We start from the raw sequence: 17,247 nt of genomic DNA, 5'->3' as shown, positions 1-17,247 counted from the left end.
TTCTAGGTTATTACTAGCAGGGTTACATACTCTAGAATATTAGATCCATCTATATTTTATGTGAGCTGTGGGAGGAGTGGGAAAATAAATCTTTGTTTGGTATGTAACTGAAGGGTTTGTTTTATTTACAAATTAAAACAGCAACAGTGAAGATGAATGACAAGGTATGAAATTAGAGGAATGATGTAAAATGAAGCAGATCCCAATAATGTGAAGGACGTTCCCTTGGTTCAGTGAGGGTCTTAACAGTGTTTCTTTGGTTGCTGTTGCAAACCTGGGTGGATGACAGTGCTACTGGAGCAAAAGAACTATGATAGCTAGGCTTTTTTGAACATAATCTGATGCTAAAGCCAAGTAAGACTTACTACAAAGGTTATCTGACATATTTAATAATATATCTAGTGAATATTATGACTGTAAATATTTTTGTAGCCAAACCAAGCCTAGCAAGTATGCTCTAACTTACTCTCCCTGAGCCTAGCTCTCCACATTGCTGCCTCAGGTTCCCCAGGCGCCCTAGGGGGTTGGATTGGTCTATTCTCAGTGGGCATTGGGTTGAGCCCCGCCAGGTGTGTTCAGCTCATTATTAGGTGCCAGTGGCTAGAGTTTAAACACAACATCGATTAGCTTTCATGAGAGGATACTTGCTCCAAAGATATAACAAAAATAAAAGTATAAAAATTTCACCCAACACCTCCAAGTCCTGCTCTCCCCAGTCATAGCTTTGGTCCCACCAAGTTCATGTCCAGATGCAGTACAAGGTCCATGTGAGTCCTTGTCTCAGATTTCTCTGGCTTGGGTCCAGGAGGCCATTTCTGAATGTCCCTTTTTACCCCTTAGACCATTGATGCTACATTGGCTCCAGATCATAGACTCAGAACACCAGGATACTAGAAAGCCAAGATGCCAGAGTGTCAGAACTTTGTTGTATACTCCTCTTGACCTTTAAACTCACAAGGTTGGAGATTCCCATCTCTTATGCCTAAAAGAGAAAATAACAAATGTGGAGTCCAAGGACTGAGGTCAATTTCTTGGTGCCACATGTCCTCAGACATTGCCCCTCAGCAGCCTCCATTACAAGAGTCACTAAGATCCCCTAAGAGTACAGCTGAAGAAAACGGACAGCAAAGGGCCTAGATCAAGATGGACTGGACTTTTTGAGTCTTCTGAAGACAATCAGGGAACCTCCTCTTTTCTATGGGGTTGGCTGACCAGACTAGCTACAGAATGTCCATCCGTGCTTCACAGGCTCAGAAGGCACTTTCTTTATATCTATGACCTTCCTGGAAGCGAGCTTCTCAGTTTTTCTACATGGGTAAATTGCATCATCTGAACAAACTGATGGGTTATGTCCATGCAACAGCCCTAGTTATGCAAACATTCCTAGAGTCTGTCGGGGTGGGATTTGGGGTATGAAGATGACTGGCTCTACAAATCTGGGGGATCCAGGAAATCACCCATCTCCACTTCTCTGGATGGCACCCACAACTCAGAACATGGAGGTCCAAAGTTCTCCTTACCCCTACTCAATTCCAGCACCATGCTCAGTGTCATTTATGTCTTTATTCAAGCTATTGATAAATGTCCTACACCAGACAAGATCAAGGAGAGGCTGCTGAAGCTCCCCACTTGAGACCTTCTTCTAATCTAGCCATTAATAGCTACCCTTGAGGCCTGCTCAGTCATCCAATTCTGAGGCTGCCTAACAGGAATGTTATCTAGTCTCCATAGATTTATGCACAAGAATAGAATGAGTGCTTTGTAACATTGAGGTGGTCTTTATAGCATTCTCCTGATCTTCTTGTGTGGTAGGTAACCTTGTTGGAAAAGGAAAAGCAGATTAGTCCAACAGAAACTGTTCTTGATGAAACCAGGCTGATTCTGCTTCCTTTTCTAGACATTACATAGACTAACCCTTTAAATTTAACTTTCTAGTATCTTTCTGAGATTGGGAGCCCAGTTCTCTGGCCAATGGGTTATACTCTATATTATTCCCTTCTTTTGAAGATTAGGACCATGTAGGAAGTGGGGGAGGGGAAGGGATGACTCAAGAGAGGTGGGAAGGCCCAAAGATAAAGTTGAAGCCTTCACAGTCTGTCCTATGGTTGAACCGGTCTTTTTGACTGAGATCAAGCATAGCTATGTTCAACTCTTTCTGTCAAGTGCCTGCTTCTGCTCTTCTTTCCCCACCCTCTGTCTTGTCTGGCGTAGTCAGGTATACAGAAGGAAATAGCAAACCAGCTATAACAAGTCACTACCCTCTTGAGTACAGATACAAGAATTTGGAGAGGCTTTGAGGGAAGAGTTGGGGATGAGTTGAGTATGTGATAAGTAATCCTTATAGTATGTGATAAGTAATCCTTATAGTACCCACATGATAAGTAATCCTTATAGACTTGGGTTTGCTGACTGACATGTGAAATTTAAAAGAGGTGCTCTTCTTTAGTAGAGAGATTTGTCGATAAAGAGTGATTAGCTGAGGACTGGTTGTTATGATAAAGAAGGGAATTTTGTAGTGCCCCTCCCCACTGGATCCATGGATATTAAGTTCACTCCTGGATATCCAGTGAAAAGATGACATTCAGAGCTCTGGGAACGAGAGCAAAACAACTCCAGTTCTTTAACCAGCCAATTGTGTAAAAAAAATAACAATAATGCCATTTTCCCTGACGTGATTTTTCTGCACTCAAGAAAATTGGTATCGTCTATCAGGCTGTTGGGTGCCTTAGCCTTCCATTGGTAAAATTGTCTAACAGCCCTGAGAAAAAGAAGTAACTCTTCAGCCTCTATGAAAATAAGTATTTTTTCCAATTGCTCAGACTTTAAAAACAAGCCCATTTCTCATTTGGTCTAAAGGGTAGGAACAGTAATCCTGGCAAAGGTACTTCTTGGGTCTCATAGGCTCTCTTAAAGAAGAAGTGGATTTTGACCAGCTCAGTCCTAGCCCAGAGTGTGTAACCCAACCAGAGCAGAGAGAAGAGAGTGGGGGAGAGAATAAACATTTATTCAGCACCTACTATGTGCCAGGCAGTACTTTACAAATGTTACCTCATTTGATCTTTGCGACAACCCTGTGAGGTAGATGCTGTTATTATCCCCACATTTTACAGTTGAGGACATTGATGCAGACAGAGGTGCCATGACTTATAGGTGGTCACACAGCTAGTAAGGATCTGAGGCTGGATTTGAACTCAGGTCTTCCTAATTCTACACCCAGCATTCTATTCACTGCACTACCAGAGGGCTGCTTTTGCATGAAGTTACAATCAATAATGCAGGAATCTGTAATTTTGAATTACAGGTGAGAATTCCCCAAATCCCATTGGCACAGATCTCAAACTCTCTTCAGCATAGTAATCCGTCAAGCAACAAGCATTAAGAACCTACTATGTGCACTAGGCACTATGCTAGGTGTTGGGGATATGTATACAAAGAAGGAGATGATTCCTATTCCCATGGAGTTTAGATTCTGTTGGTGACCTCCTCCAGTAGAAATATGCAAAATAAATGCAAAGTAGTTGAATACAATATAGGGTTGGAGGGCCTTAAATGTTAGAGGAATCAGAAAGAGCTTCATGAAATTGCATATGGTGGTGCTCGAACTCCATCTAGAGTTAGGGTTAGGGAGATGCTTGGGCTAGGACTCTTCAAGGATTTGATGAGACAGCGCTGGGTGTTGGTACATTTTGGGCAACAGGAGGGCCAGTGCAAAGGCCTACAGATGGAAGATGGAGTACCATGTGTAAGGAGCAGGTAGAAGTCCACTTTGGCTTCCATGAGAAGGAAGCTATGCACAATGAAAGGAAGGGAAGTTATGTGTAATGAGGCTGGAAAACCAGCTGGGGGCCAAGTTATTGGTAGATAGCCATTGATTCCTTCTAGTGGCTGAGAATTCCATCATCCTACAGCCAGGCTGTGAAGTCAGCAATTTGAATGATTAAGTGACTTGACCAGGGTCACACCAGCCTGTATGTGTCAGAGGTAGGATCTAAACCCAAGACTTTTGGGGCTTTGAGGCTAGCACTCTCTCCACTATGCTATAGCTGTTGTTCAGTTGCGTCCAACTTTATATGACCCCATGAACCTTTGTCTATAGGGTTTTCTTGGCAAAGATACTGGAGTGGTTTGCCATTTTCTTTTCTAATGTGCCTCCATTTTACAGATGAGAAATTGAGGCAAATAGGAGTTAAGTGATTTGACCAGGATCACGCAACCAGTAAGTGTCTGAGGCTGCATTTGAAATTGGACCTTCCTGACTCCAGGCCCAGTGCCCTACCGATTGCACCACCTAGCTGCCCCATGCTACAGCTACCTCCTAGCAATGGGCTGCATGGTTCTTATCCAAGAACACTCCACCCCAAGCCAGGCTTAGAGAGGTTCCTGTCACTAGAGGGCTGGCCACCTAGTGTGTGTGTGTGTGTGTGTGTGTGTGTGTGTGTGGCCATAGCAACTCACAAGTATTGTCTGCTGAAGCATGGAAGAGTTACGTGGTGTCAGTGGAGGTTAGACCCTAAATTCATGGAGCTTTTGGAATAGTACATATAGATAGATGTCCAGGGAAACATTCAATTTAAGAAACTTTTTTTAAAGCAACATGGTGCTATGAGAAGTGCTAGATTTGGTCAGAGGACCTGGCTTAAAATCCTGTGTCACCATAGGCAAGCCTTTTCCTCTTCCTGTGCCTCAATTTCCCCATCTGTAAAATGAAAGAGTTGGACAAGACAACCTTTAAAGTCCCCCCTTTCTTCTGTGATACTAAGGGCCAGGCCTGGGCTTGTGCTTGGAGAGTCAGAGACACAAAAATGGAACATTCTCTTCTCTCAAGGAGTCATCTTCCTGAGTGCAAATCCAGCCTCTGACACGTACGAGCCATGTGACCCTGGACAAGTCTGCCCCCATCTGCCTCAGTTTCTTCATCTGTAAAATGAGCCAGTAAAGGAAATGGCAAAGCATTCCAGTATCTTTGCCAAGAAACAGCCCCCCCCCCCAAGTAGGGCCATGAAGAATCCGACATGACTGAAAAATGACTAAACAGCAAATGGACATCAGAGGTGGGATGTCAAGTTCCTAGAACAACAAGTAAGCCAGCTTGGCTAGAACCAGTGTGTGTAGGTCAATGTTTAACAGCCATCTCTCCCAAAAATGCATGGAGCACACGCTTTTAAGTTTAATCTACATTATTTTCTCCATCAGTTTCTTAAGTGTGGACGATCAGAGAAACAATAAATCAAGCCCCCTGATAGGTAGTGATTTCTGAGACATAAATACTAGTAATGAAAATTTAACAATTAACTCTTGAGAGCTGGTTTGAGCTGGTCCCAGCACATTCCTGGCTGGAATGTAGAGTATATGAAGGAGAATGATGTTAAAATAAGCTTTTTAAAGTAAGTGGGATCCATAATGTAGAGGGCTTTAAAACTCGGGCCTTGACGAGTTGGTATTTTATCCTAGAGAAATAAAGAGCCAATTAAGATTTCTTGAATGAGGAACGACAAAGTCAGACCTGTGTTTTAGAAATATTAATTTGGCAGATATGAGTGGGCTGGGAAGCCAGAAGTAGTATTAAGAGGCAAGGCAAGACGTGGGAGAAAGGGGAGGGGAAGAAATAAATATTTATATAGTACCTTCTACGTGTCAGGCACTTCACTTTACAAATATCTCATTTGATCCTCACAACACCCCTGAGAGAGGTAGGTGCTGTTGTTATCCCAGTTTTACAGGTAAGGAACCTTTGGCAAGTCGAGGTTAAATGACTTCAGGGTCACGCAACTAGTAAGTGTCTGAGGCTGTATTTGAACTCATCTTCCTGACTCCAGGACCAGCATTCCATCCCCTTTGCCACTTAGCTGGTGACAAGGACCTTTCCTGGGGTAGGGAACAGAAAGGGCAGACACACCAGAGGTGAAGCAGTTGCTAGATATGCGGGGTGAGTGAGGTATGACTCCAAATCGGAGAACATGAGAAGGGCTGGAAAGATGACATTGTCTTTCTTCGACAGAAAGCAAGTTTGAAAATACAGGTTTGAAAATATGGAAGGATGATGTTAAGGAACAAATGGTTTCTTTTGCCAAAAGGGTCTTGTGATGTGACTTGGTCGGATGTGTAGGTTGGATGGATGAGCGATCCCTACAAATAAGGGGGTGATGAATCCGTAAGCTAAGGGGAGATGTGTTTGTTCACTGGGTAAAATGGCAGCGTGTACCTGCTGAAATGGCAGAGGGCACAAACAGGGAGCCAGGAATAGGCTGGTGTGCCAAGAATTCTTACCCATCCAAAGTTTCAGTTCTATACAGTGCATTTTATACTGGCACCACGCCTTTACATACACTCACATCAAAACCTCTTTGGGGGGATGGGGAAGGACTTTAAAAAAAATCTCAGAACTCAAGATAATTCTGGCTACTATAAGCTACCATCTCCAGGAGTCTGACACCATACCTCCTGCCCCACCCCCAGCATTCCCAATTTATTACCTGAAAGTGAACTCTAGCCACATTATGACCTGAATCCTGCCTTTTCTTCCTTGTGCAAAACTCTCATTGACTTCCACCAGCAGCATTCACAGCTAATTGAGGACAGAGTTAACCTCGTGAGTTTTATTTAGAACATTTTTCTTTATTTCTCCATTTCATGGGTGTGTTTTGTGGGCTGGGGATTATTTTTATGTTTTTCCACTTCCTGATTCATTTTAGGACTTGTTTATTTGGAGACTGCTTTAATAAATTTGCACAGCAGGGTGAGTGAGTAATAGAATGGTGGGCTTAACTAGGAACTGCCTTCTATTCGGTTTGGGTTTTGGTATTTATTATTCCTGCAGTGCATAGTCAATACTTTTGTACCATGTGCCTCTGAGGGTTCATCTTTTCATGACCCGATATGGCCACATCATAGAGTATGTTGATATAAGAGCAATACGTAGGCATTTGCAGGACAAAGCAGGCTCTATATACAGAATGAACAATAACACAAATGAAAACAACTCTAGACCTACGTCCCAATTAATGAGAATAGTGAATTCTGTGAAGTGGTCACACATATTAGAATTTGTACTATTCGAAGTTATAATCATGTGAAATATCCTAATTGGTTCCAGTCCATTGGAAATGTGTGAGGTGAATTTGAATAATGTGACCCCTTCATGGGATTCATTATTGTACTCATCAGGACCTCGCTGTAAAAGACGGCTCAACTCTAATTGAGTTTAAAAAGCTAGTCTTAGCCCTGGAGAACAGAGGATGAAACACTTTCCTCCTCTCAGTAAAGAGGTGGGGGATTAGGGGTAAAGAGTGTTGCATATGTTATAAGGTGTGATTATTTTGTTGATTGGTTTTGCTTGATTTTGGGGTAGCTAAGTGTCATCATCCAGTCTTCAAATCTGGCCTCAGCCACTTACTTAGCTGTGTGACCCTGGTTGAGTCACTTAACCCTGCTTGCCTCAGTTTCCTCACGTGTAAAATGAGCTGGAGAAGGAAATGGCAAACCACTGCAGTGTCTCTGCCAAGAAAACCCCAAATGGAAGAGTCAGACATGACTTAACAGCTTTGCTTAATTGTATTTGTTAAAAGGGAGGGATAAGTAAGTAGTAGGGGGATGTACTGAAAAATGTCTCTGCTATAAAAATCAAAAACCATCAAATCAGCTTTAGAAAATTAATAATCTTTGTCCTTGTTGAGGTTTTGGCAGGGGCACAGAGGTGGTGCAAGACCCAGAAAATGCCAATAACACCTCCATCTAGCCAAAAAAAGGGATTGATGCAGTGAGGAAAGGAGTGTGTGTGTGTGTGTGTGTGTGTGTGTGTGTGTGTGTGTGTAAGGATTTGGAATCAAAGGACGTGTGTGTGTGTGTGTGTGTGTGTGTGTGTGTGTAAGGATTTGGAATCAAAGGACTTGGGTTCGAATCCAATGAGAGTGTAGGACTAGAGGTCCGGGGATGAAATCCTCCTCATTCCTGGGCCGACTCCTTGTGTCCCCATGCAGGATGGCCTTTAGATAGATGAGGTCAAGGAAACAGGGCCCAGGTGAGGCTTCAAGCTGAAGGGGTTCTGATCTCCGGGGGAAGCAGACAGAGGTGGAGCCATTCAAAGGGACGGGCACAGTGCTAGGACAGTGTGGGGAGACGCCTGCCCTGTCCGGCACAACCGCAGCCCGGGGAGTGCAGCTAGAGGAGGAAGGCGCAGAGCGGTTATAGCTTGTTTAATAGAGGGTGCATTGCGGCGGTATCAGCACCGAGGAGTGGATCTGGGGCAGCAAACGCCGCATACCGGAACTTCTTTAAAGAGGCTATTGTAAAAGTCTGCGAGCCGGTTAATTACCAGTTTTTGTTATGTCAGGAACTCCTTGAGTTAGGGCGGAAAGAAACTATTCATGAGTATGTTCCAGGCCTGTAGTTTAATGGGACAAGTAAAAAAAAATGAGAAAAACTGATAAAATGATTTAGTTCGTGGAAGGATTGAAAACCCTCAGAAGAAAAGCTGAAATTACATATTGTGTGGCCATCTCCTCTCAGAGGAGCTGGGGAAAAATGGTTTCGGGCTTAATTGGACTAATGACCCATCGCCGTCATGCATGAAGCCCAGGGTGCGCCAAGAGAACAGGCAGCCCTGAAGCCTGGCCTCAGGTGAGCGGGCAAACCGAGGGCCAAAGGGCCGGTCTGTTGGAAGGCAATGGCCCCAGAGACAGGCAGGCGACCTCTCTGCGTGGAAAGTTCTCTGTGTAAGATGGGGGTGTGTGGTGTAATAGATAGCGTGCCGGCCTTGGAGTCAGGAAGACTTGGCATCCATTCCCCTCTCGAAAGGTGTGTAAGCCAAGTAGAAGCCACTTTGCTTGAGCTTCAGTTTACTGATCTGTAAAACAGGGATACCAACACCATAAAGTACCTACATCATCTGGTTGGTGTGAGCAGAGCTTTAATTAGTTGTTCTGGTGCTCAGAGTGAGGCGGGGAAGGCAGGGAAGTTGGAATCTATGAACATAAGGCCCTGAGGGGAGAGGCAGCAGGTCACAGAGATATAAGGAAGCCCCCTGATGGGGAAGCCCCTGCTTGAGGAGGGATGGGACTGACCCACCTTGGATGTGGCTAAGTGGAGGGAAGAAAGCATACTAGTCCACCTAATTTTTCTTACTCAGCCCAGTTATTTCCACTTGTTAACGAGTGCAAGTGCAGTCTACAATCTCTAAATTTCATTGACCTGAGGCAAAACTCCATCCAGGCCACCCTAGTTATGGCTCTTAAATGAGGTTACACATGTAAAGTGTTTTGCAAACTTTAAAGCTATATTTTTTAGGTTAAAATGTTATTATTAATTAGCAAAATTATTGTATTTATTACAACAGAAACCATTTTCCATCAGAAGTTTGGAGTGTCTCTGCCGGAGAAGTGAGAGGGAAAGATAGGATAAGAATGGTTGAGTAAAAGAAATAATCTAGAATAATTCCAGGGTGGAGAAGCTGCAACCTAGAGGCCGCATGTGGCCCTCAAGTGCAGCCATTTGACTGCATCCAAACTTCACGGAACAAATCCCCTTAATAAAAGGATTTGTTCTGTAAAATTTGGACTCAGTCAAAGGCTGCACCCAAGGACCTAGAAGGCCACGGGTTCGCCACCCCTGATGATGTAGCTAAACTTTCTAGGAAATGAATTTAAGCCATGCAGTAGTGAAAATAGCAATAAAGAAATTTCATCACCATCTGCTTTGCCTCTGGGCCCTAAGACCACTGGATCTTTCCATCTGACTTGCTGCTGAGACCTCCTATATATTATTTCTCTTTATTAGAATGTAAGATCTTTGAAGGCAGGGACTATCTTATTTTTCTGTTCCTGTTCCAAGGCTTAGCACATTGCTTTGCGCATAGAATGCACTTAACAAAGGCTTTTTTGTTTACCTGTTCATTTGTTCGTTCACTTATTCATGTGATCTGTATCTGAAACAACTGAAATGGACCTAGGAATCAAAAGGACTACTTCTTCTAGTGTTTTCTTAAGGTCAGATGTACTCATTTCTTAGCCCAGCTGTCTGGGAATCACAGGTCCTGGTCACTTGGAAATGGGGAAATGCTGTCTGATGCTTTATGACATTGGGTGAGAGACTGACCTGGGGAAAAAAAGGGTAGTGGGGAGAGTGTGAGCCGAGGGCCAGAAATCTCCATACCCCCCACCCCCTCCAGCCCATCCCACCTGCAGGGGAAGGAAGGAGGGCGTGGTGTGTCTTGCCAGAGAATGGTCTAGGATCCCAGACTGAATACCACAGGGATGGTTTTTGTATCAAAATTTCCAAACACGTGTGCCAGCTGGCCCTTAATAGCTTGTGAAGGTCTCTCTGGACAGTCTGGAAGGAGGGACCCCAAGCCCTTGAAGAATCATTAGAATAGCAAAGTTTTCCTTTAATTTTTAATCTTGATAATTATGAGAGGGCAAAACTGATGGAGGAAAAAAAATGTCATGTAGAGCTAGGAAGGAAAGAGTGGATATTTTAATTAACTTAACTGCCCCAGGGAAGGTTTTTTTGGAGGGGGGTAGGCAGAGTTGGAAAAGATCCTGGTCTCTAATGGACAATTCTGTGACCTAGGGGAGGTTATGACTCTGCAATTGATGATAAAAGGGTGAAAATGTCATCCATGACTGGGCCTTCCAGGGAATTAACAGCACTCCAATGAAAATTTAAGATGATATTAAATTGAGGGGGCTTTGTAAACAATAGTGAGATAGGGGACGGACCTAAAGTGACCAAATGAAGATATGAGAGGATGAAATGCCATGAAAATCAGGGAAAGAGATATCAGGGGGTGAGGACGAGGGAGGCAAGCCTTTCCTTGAGAAATCCATAACCCAGCTCACGAAATTTTGTGGGAGAAATATGCTGCAGCCATGGGGCTATACTTAGTGCATGGCACATAGAGCTTAATAAATGCTTTTTCATTCATTTATTCACTCATTCATTCATTTTACAGGAATTTTGTATTAATAAGCCCCACCCCACCCCCTCTGAAATCATTTTGGAGCACTTAGGTATGAGTAATTTGTGGTGAGGTCCTTTCAGTTGGAGGTCTAAGCATCCCCAAATGAGAGTATATCCTTAAGGTTTCCATGCCATTTTGATCTTGGCCTTAGGAGAGCTAAAGGTGATGAATAACTGATCAGGCAGAATTGTTCTGTGTGCCATGACTCCACATAGGAAAGGATCCTCTTCAATGATCTCACAGTGGGGCTAGATGAAAAAATACAAAGGACGCCCTTAGTAACAGCTGAGAGGGGTCCCTCAAGGATTCCGTGTATCTAATCTAATCGGGGTAGGTGCTTCTCCATCCTGGGAAGTGCAAGCCACCACATACTTTCTCAACCTGGGCGATTCAGCCTCCTAAAACTACTCCCCAGGGGGTCAATCCTACAAATTTAAGATTTTCCTCTGGGTCTCTGGACACTACAATAGAATGTATGGACTGTGAGCAGATCCTCTTTCTGGAGCTGAAAAGAATCTTGAGGACCATCCAGGCCAGTGGTGTCAAACTCTAATAGAAACAAGGGTCAGCAAACCACATCTAAGGACCCCTGTGGATCACATATGGACTTAGAAAATCACACGCGCTTATGTGTTTCTTTTTTATTAATACATTAAAATCAGATAAGAGCTACATTTTAACCCAGTTTGGTCTGCATTTCTTTTGATACCTCTGGTCTAGTCTTACCCCATTATTAATGGATGAGGATGAGGCCTAGAGAGATTAAGTGACTTGTCCAAGATAACAAAGTAGCTACAAGGCAATAATAACAACCATAATAATGTCTGTTGATAAATGTTTAACAACCAGCTCTCTGGGGGAAAAGTATGAGCATAACACTCTATTAAAGTTTAATTTACATTATTATCATCTTCTGCATCACTTTCTTAAACCTACATAATCAACAAAGCAGTAAGTCGGGCTTTGATGTTATAATAATTACGTTATTTTCATTTTCTTTATCACTTTCTTAAATCTGGACATCAACAAAGCAATATGCCCAGCGTCTACCAGTTTCTGATGTGTAAATGCTCATGCTAAAAATTTAACAATCAGATCTTGGCGAAGGAAGAAAGCTATATTGCTGTGGTGTAAGAAATGGTGAGCTGGCTGATTTGGAAAAACGTGGAAAGATTTGGACTTAGGAAGGAAGATGCTACCCACCTTCAGAGGAACAGATGCTAGGGGAAAAAAGCATAGTACAGTCTTATATATGTGTAGGTTTTATATATATATACATATGTATACACGTATATGTGTGTGTCTGTGTCTGCGTATACATGTATATTATACATATATGTATGTTGTATATATGTATATGTTTATAGATATCTATATATACATATATGTGTGTATATCTATAACTATAAGTATATCTATATCCATATCTATATATCTATATCTATATATCTATATCTATCTATATCTATCTATCTATATCTATATCTATCTATATCTATATCTATATATCTATATATATCTATATATAGCTATATCTATCTATCTATATCTATCTATCTATATCTATCTATATCTATCTATATCTATCTATCTATCTATATCTATATATCTATATCTATATCTATATATCTATATCTATCTATATCTATCTATCTATCTATATATATCTATATCTATCTATCTATCTATCTATCCATCTATCTGTATATATATATATATATATCCCAGCTTAATTGTAGCCTTTCAGGTGGGTAGAGGAAGGAGGGGGAAAAGTAAAGTACAAAGTGCACAGCAGAGAGCAAAAGAAAACCGACAAGGAGGCACAGAAAAGCTGGGCAGCTTTGAAAACAATGTGTAGCATTTATTATATAGGTTTTCTTCTTGAAATGGAAATTTATTGTTTTATAATGAATCCTCGCTTACGGTAAAAAAAACCAAAACAAACCAATCAGCTTTTGGGAGCTGATACGAGCTGGCTCCAGGACATTCCTGATAATTGATTATAATAAACAATAATAATAGAAATGAGATTTACATAGTGCTTTAAGCTGTGCAAAGGGCTTTGCATATATTATATGTTAATTATTGTATATAATATTATATATAATATGTATTTACATATATGGATTTGGACTCAAAAGACCTGAGTTTGAGTTCTGACCCTGTCTCTTGATACCTAATAGTCAGTTCAGACTTGACCTCAGACACTGTCAAACTGTGTGACCCTGGACAAGTCACCTAACTGCTTTGTCTCAGTTTCCCTGTCTGTAAAGTGAGGGGGATGGACTCGGTGGTCTCTAAGGTCTCTTATATGATCCTCACAACTACCATGTGGGGCGGGTGGTTATTTTTATACAAATGAGGAAACTCAAGATCAGAGAAAGGATAATTCTTGCCTTGCTGTCTCCCAGGAGTGCATTGGCCCCTGGCTCTCACTCCACGAGTGTCTCACCCCACCTTCTCCAGCCCTGCAGACAATCTCCCTAACATTGCTTCCCACCGGGCAATTCTTCACTGGTAATCTGCTGCAGTCTGTTTTCCAATATTCTTCCAGTGGTGATGCTGCTGGAAGGTTGTGAATCACAGACCCTCATGGTCTCTGAAGATTTAAAGTTGCCAGTCACCCAAAGGGCAGTGGGAAGAGGGCCTAATGAGAGACCTTAGTCTGATTTATAATCTGCTGATTACAAATCCTGAGAAAGGTAAGAAACTTGAGGAGCCTGGCTCCGGATGGGACAGTGGAATCCTGTTGGCAGCAATGTCTCTGTGGGCAGATTCTCTGAAATCCAAGTTCCTTCTCTGGTTGGCCTGGGTGTGAAGGGCACTGAGTCAGGACTGGTGGCAGCTGAGCCAAGGACACTGTCTCAGGTATGGGTGCCCTGTGAAAAGACCAGAGCCCAGGAGAGGCTGAAATCATGGAACTGCCAGGCTCCATCTTTGGAACGACAGAGGTGCTGAACGTGGCCTCCATGTTACTGGACAAGGAACTGCCCTGAGACAAATGGAGTGGATTCGTATAGGCCTCGGGCCAGAGAACCACAGGACACCCCACTTGAAGGACAACAAATGAATGAAAATGATTTATTAAACTCTTACTATGTGTCAAACATTGTACTAAGTACAAATACATAGGGAAGCCAATCCCTTCCATCATGGAACTTGCATTCTAGTAGAGGGAAATAGTACATAGAAGAGAATGGTGGGAGAAGGTTTGGGAAGGCACAGGGATTCTGAGTGGAGCTCTAGGGGATTCCCTTCTCAGGAACAATGGCAGAGTTCATTATTATTTGGGGAAGAAAAGGGGAAGGGGAAGAGGAAGGGGAAAGGAGAGAGAGAGACCAAAAGGGAAAGAGAGAGGGAAAGAGAAAGGGGGAGGGAGAAGAGAAGAAAAAGGACCCTCTATTGTAATAGGGGAAGAAAACCCATCAAAGGGAGCTGGAAAGCAGTTAGGGAGGGGGAGTTGGAGCTTGTGACCAGGAAGTAAGGTGAAGGTCTTGTTCAGGACAACACGAGGTGAAAGCTTACTTATCAGAGCCTGAGGCGGTTCCGAGGTAGGGTCCAGATTTGTGGTGGGAAGAAGGGGCTGATGGCCAAAGTGGAAGGGCAGTGAGGTGAGACCTTGCTTCTAGGCAAGACAAGGGGAAAGCTGCCCTATCAGAGCCCAAAGTAGTTTGACTAGTATCCTAACAGAGTTGAGCCATTTTCTAGAACAGCATGGTACAGTGAAGAGGGCATTGGAGTCAGAGGAGTGAGTTCAAATTTTCCCTTAGCCACCTACAAGCTGTGTGATATTGGGCAAATTGAATAATCTCTCTGGGAAGTTGGTTTCCTCATTTGCAGAATGAGGGGTTGGACTATATGGCCTCAAAGATCCTATTCAGCTCTAGACCTACATCTGACATCATGGCCAATGACAATTAAAAGTGAATATTAACCCCTTTCTTCTTAACTGAATGGTTTGTTTCTCTGCCAGCCATTGGCTTGTTCCTGGGTATTTTGGAGCCATAGGGTTTACAATTCACTTTTTTGAACCCAAGGTCAACTTTTGGTAGATTTCTTTTTAACAGGACTCTTTATGTGCACGTAACCAGGTAAGCCAGCTCAAGGGGTGGGGAGAAGGAGCAGCCTGGGCATAATCTATTGCAGTGGTTTGATCATTAGCAGATTGACTGTAGATACAGCTTTCAGATCAATGCTCATTAAAGAGACTTGAGGAGAAGTCCAGTGTTGCAGCTGAGCAGAAAAGAAGGCCATCCCCCTTCAGAAATGGCTGAGCGTTTTTGCAGATGGGTAGGCAAGAGCACCCCTGGAATGATTCCTTTCCGTGGCTAAGGGGTCCTAAGGATTTGGTGTTCTGTCATCATCTGTGTTATTTTCATTTCCAATTACCTGGGTTAGGGTAGGACAGACTCACATGCCTTTCAAAGTAACAAGGAAAAATGATACTTCCCCAGCTTGATGTTGCTAAGGCGGTATTGTGCGCCCCCAAGGCCCTTATCTCCTTATTCCAGACATTGTGTGAACACGAAAAATTCCAGGAAGAGTAATATTTCCAGAGATGGGAGGAAAAACTTAATTTTGCTCATTTTTCGTCCAGATGTCTTCCAGTAGGAAGGGAGGTCTCAATAGGCTGAGAGGATCCCAAACAAATAAAACTTCCCACCCAAAGTCTTCCTTTCAACAGATTGCACTATATTCCTTGACAATGTGCTGGTGAGATAAGGATGTATTCGATGGTGGGTTTCCCACTTGTCCCTGAGGAAAGTTTGGGAATTAGAGAAATTGATTTTAATCATTAAGGGCTTGCTAGCTACCCAGCATAGCCCTACTTACCATTATCACTCTAGTAAATAAAATACAAATAAATACTTGGCTACTATTGTGTAAGTAAGGGAAAGTGATTTGAAAGGCAGCAAATTCACTGGTCTTTTTCAGTCCTCAGATCAGGTGGCACCATGCTGGATCAAATAAAGGGAGAGAAATAAAAATTTATATAATGCCAACTATGTACCAGGCTAAGTGCTTTTCAAATATCTCATTTGATCTTCACAAACAACCCTGGGAAGTAGGTGCCGTTATTATCCCCATTTCGAGGTTGAGGAAACTGAGTCAAACAGCAGTTAAGTGGCTTGACCAGCATCACACAACTAGTAAATACCGGAGGCCAAATTTGAACTCAGATCTTGGCTCCAGGCCCATGGAGACACCTTGCTGCCTCTAAGTTCAGTAATGTAGCCCTACAGGAAAATAGAAGGGAAGGGGATAAGAGAAGGTGGGAGTGGTGATAAAAGGGAGGGCAGATTGGGGGAAGGGGTAACCAGAATGAAGACTGGCTTAGGGTGGAGGGAGGGGAGAGATAGGGAGAAAATTTGGAACTCAAAATCTTGTGGAAGTGAATGTTGAAAACTAAAAATAAATTAATTAATCAAAAATAAATTTAACAATGTATATAAAGCATTTTGTAAGCCTTAAAGCTCTCTATAAATGCTAGTTATCAGCAGCAGCAGCAGCAGCAGCAGCATCACCATCACCATATTTACTCTTCTGCTTCAGTTTTTTGGGGAATATCCCAGAATGCAACTGGTTGTTTTATTTAGTAAATAAGTGTTAGAGAATTGCTTGAGGTACAGTTGGGCGAAGGGGTTTGTCCAGTGTCACACAGCTAGTAAGAGCCAGAGACGATGTTTGAAAATGGAGCAGGGGCATTCTGGTAAATCTTCAAGATACTCAAACACTTTTCAGGTTAGTCTGCCTTATTAACACTTTCTCCATCCCTTTCTTAAGTTGGAACAACAACAATCCCCGCCCCCCAAACTCCAAAACAATAAATCCGGTTGTGATTTGTAGTGTTTGCATGATCTGAGACATAAATATCCACACTGAAAATTTAACCACAGACTCTCCTCAGCCAGTTCGAGCTGGTTCCAGCACAACCTGACTACAAACCCAGCACCTCCCTTACTTGCCTTGCAGTTTCTTGCTGCATTGGGCATTGTGGGTAGTGAGGAGGCACCATGGTAAAGTAGATTGAATGTCGGACCTGGATTGGGTAGACACGGGTTGGAATCTCACCTCAGACACTTGTTAGCTGTGTGACCAAAGGTGAGTAATTTAACACCTCAGAGCCTTAGTCATCTGTAAAAGAGGGATAAGAAAACTTACACCATCCACCTCAGAGGGTTGTTGGGAGATAACTGCTTTGCAAACCTCAAAGGTCTAGGTAGCTGTAAGTTGCTATTGGCAATCCCATTCATCCTCCCTGAAGCTCTCTCTTGCCCAGGCTACCATGACAT

Source organism: Trichosurus vulpecula, chromosome 4 (assembly GCF_011100635.1).
Source record: "Trichosurus vulpecula isolate mTriVul1 chromosome 4, mTriVul1.pri, whole genome shotgun sequence".
NCBI lineage: Eukaryota > Metazoa > Chordata > Mammalia > Diprotodontia > Phalangeridae > Trichosurus > Trichosurus vulpecula.
The sequence above is the reverse complement of the archived record's forward strand: the minus strand, read 5'-3'. Positions refer to the sequence as shown.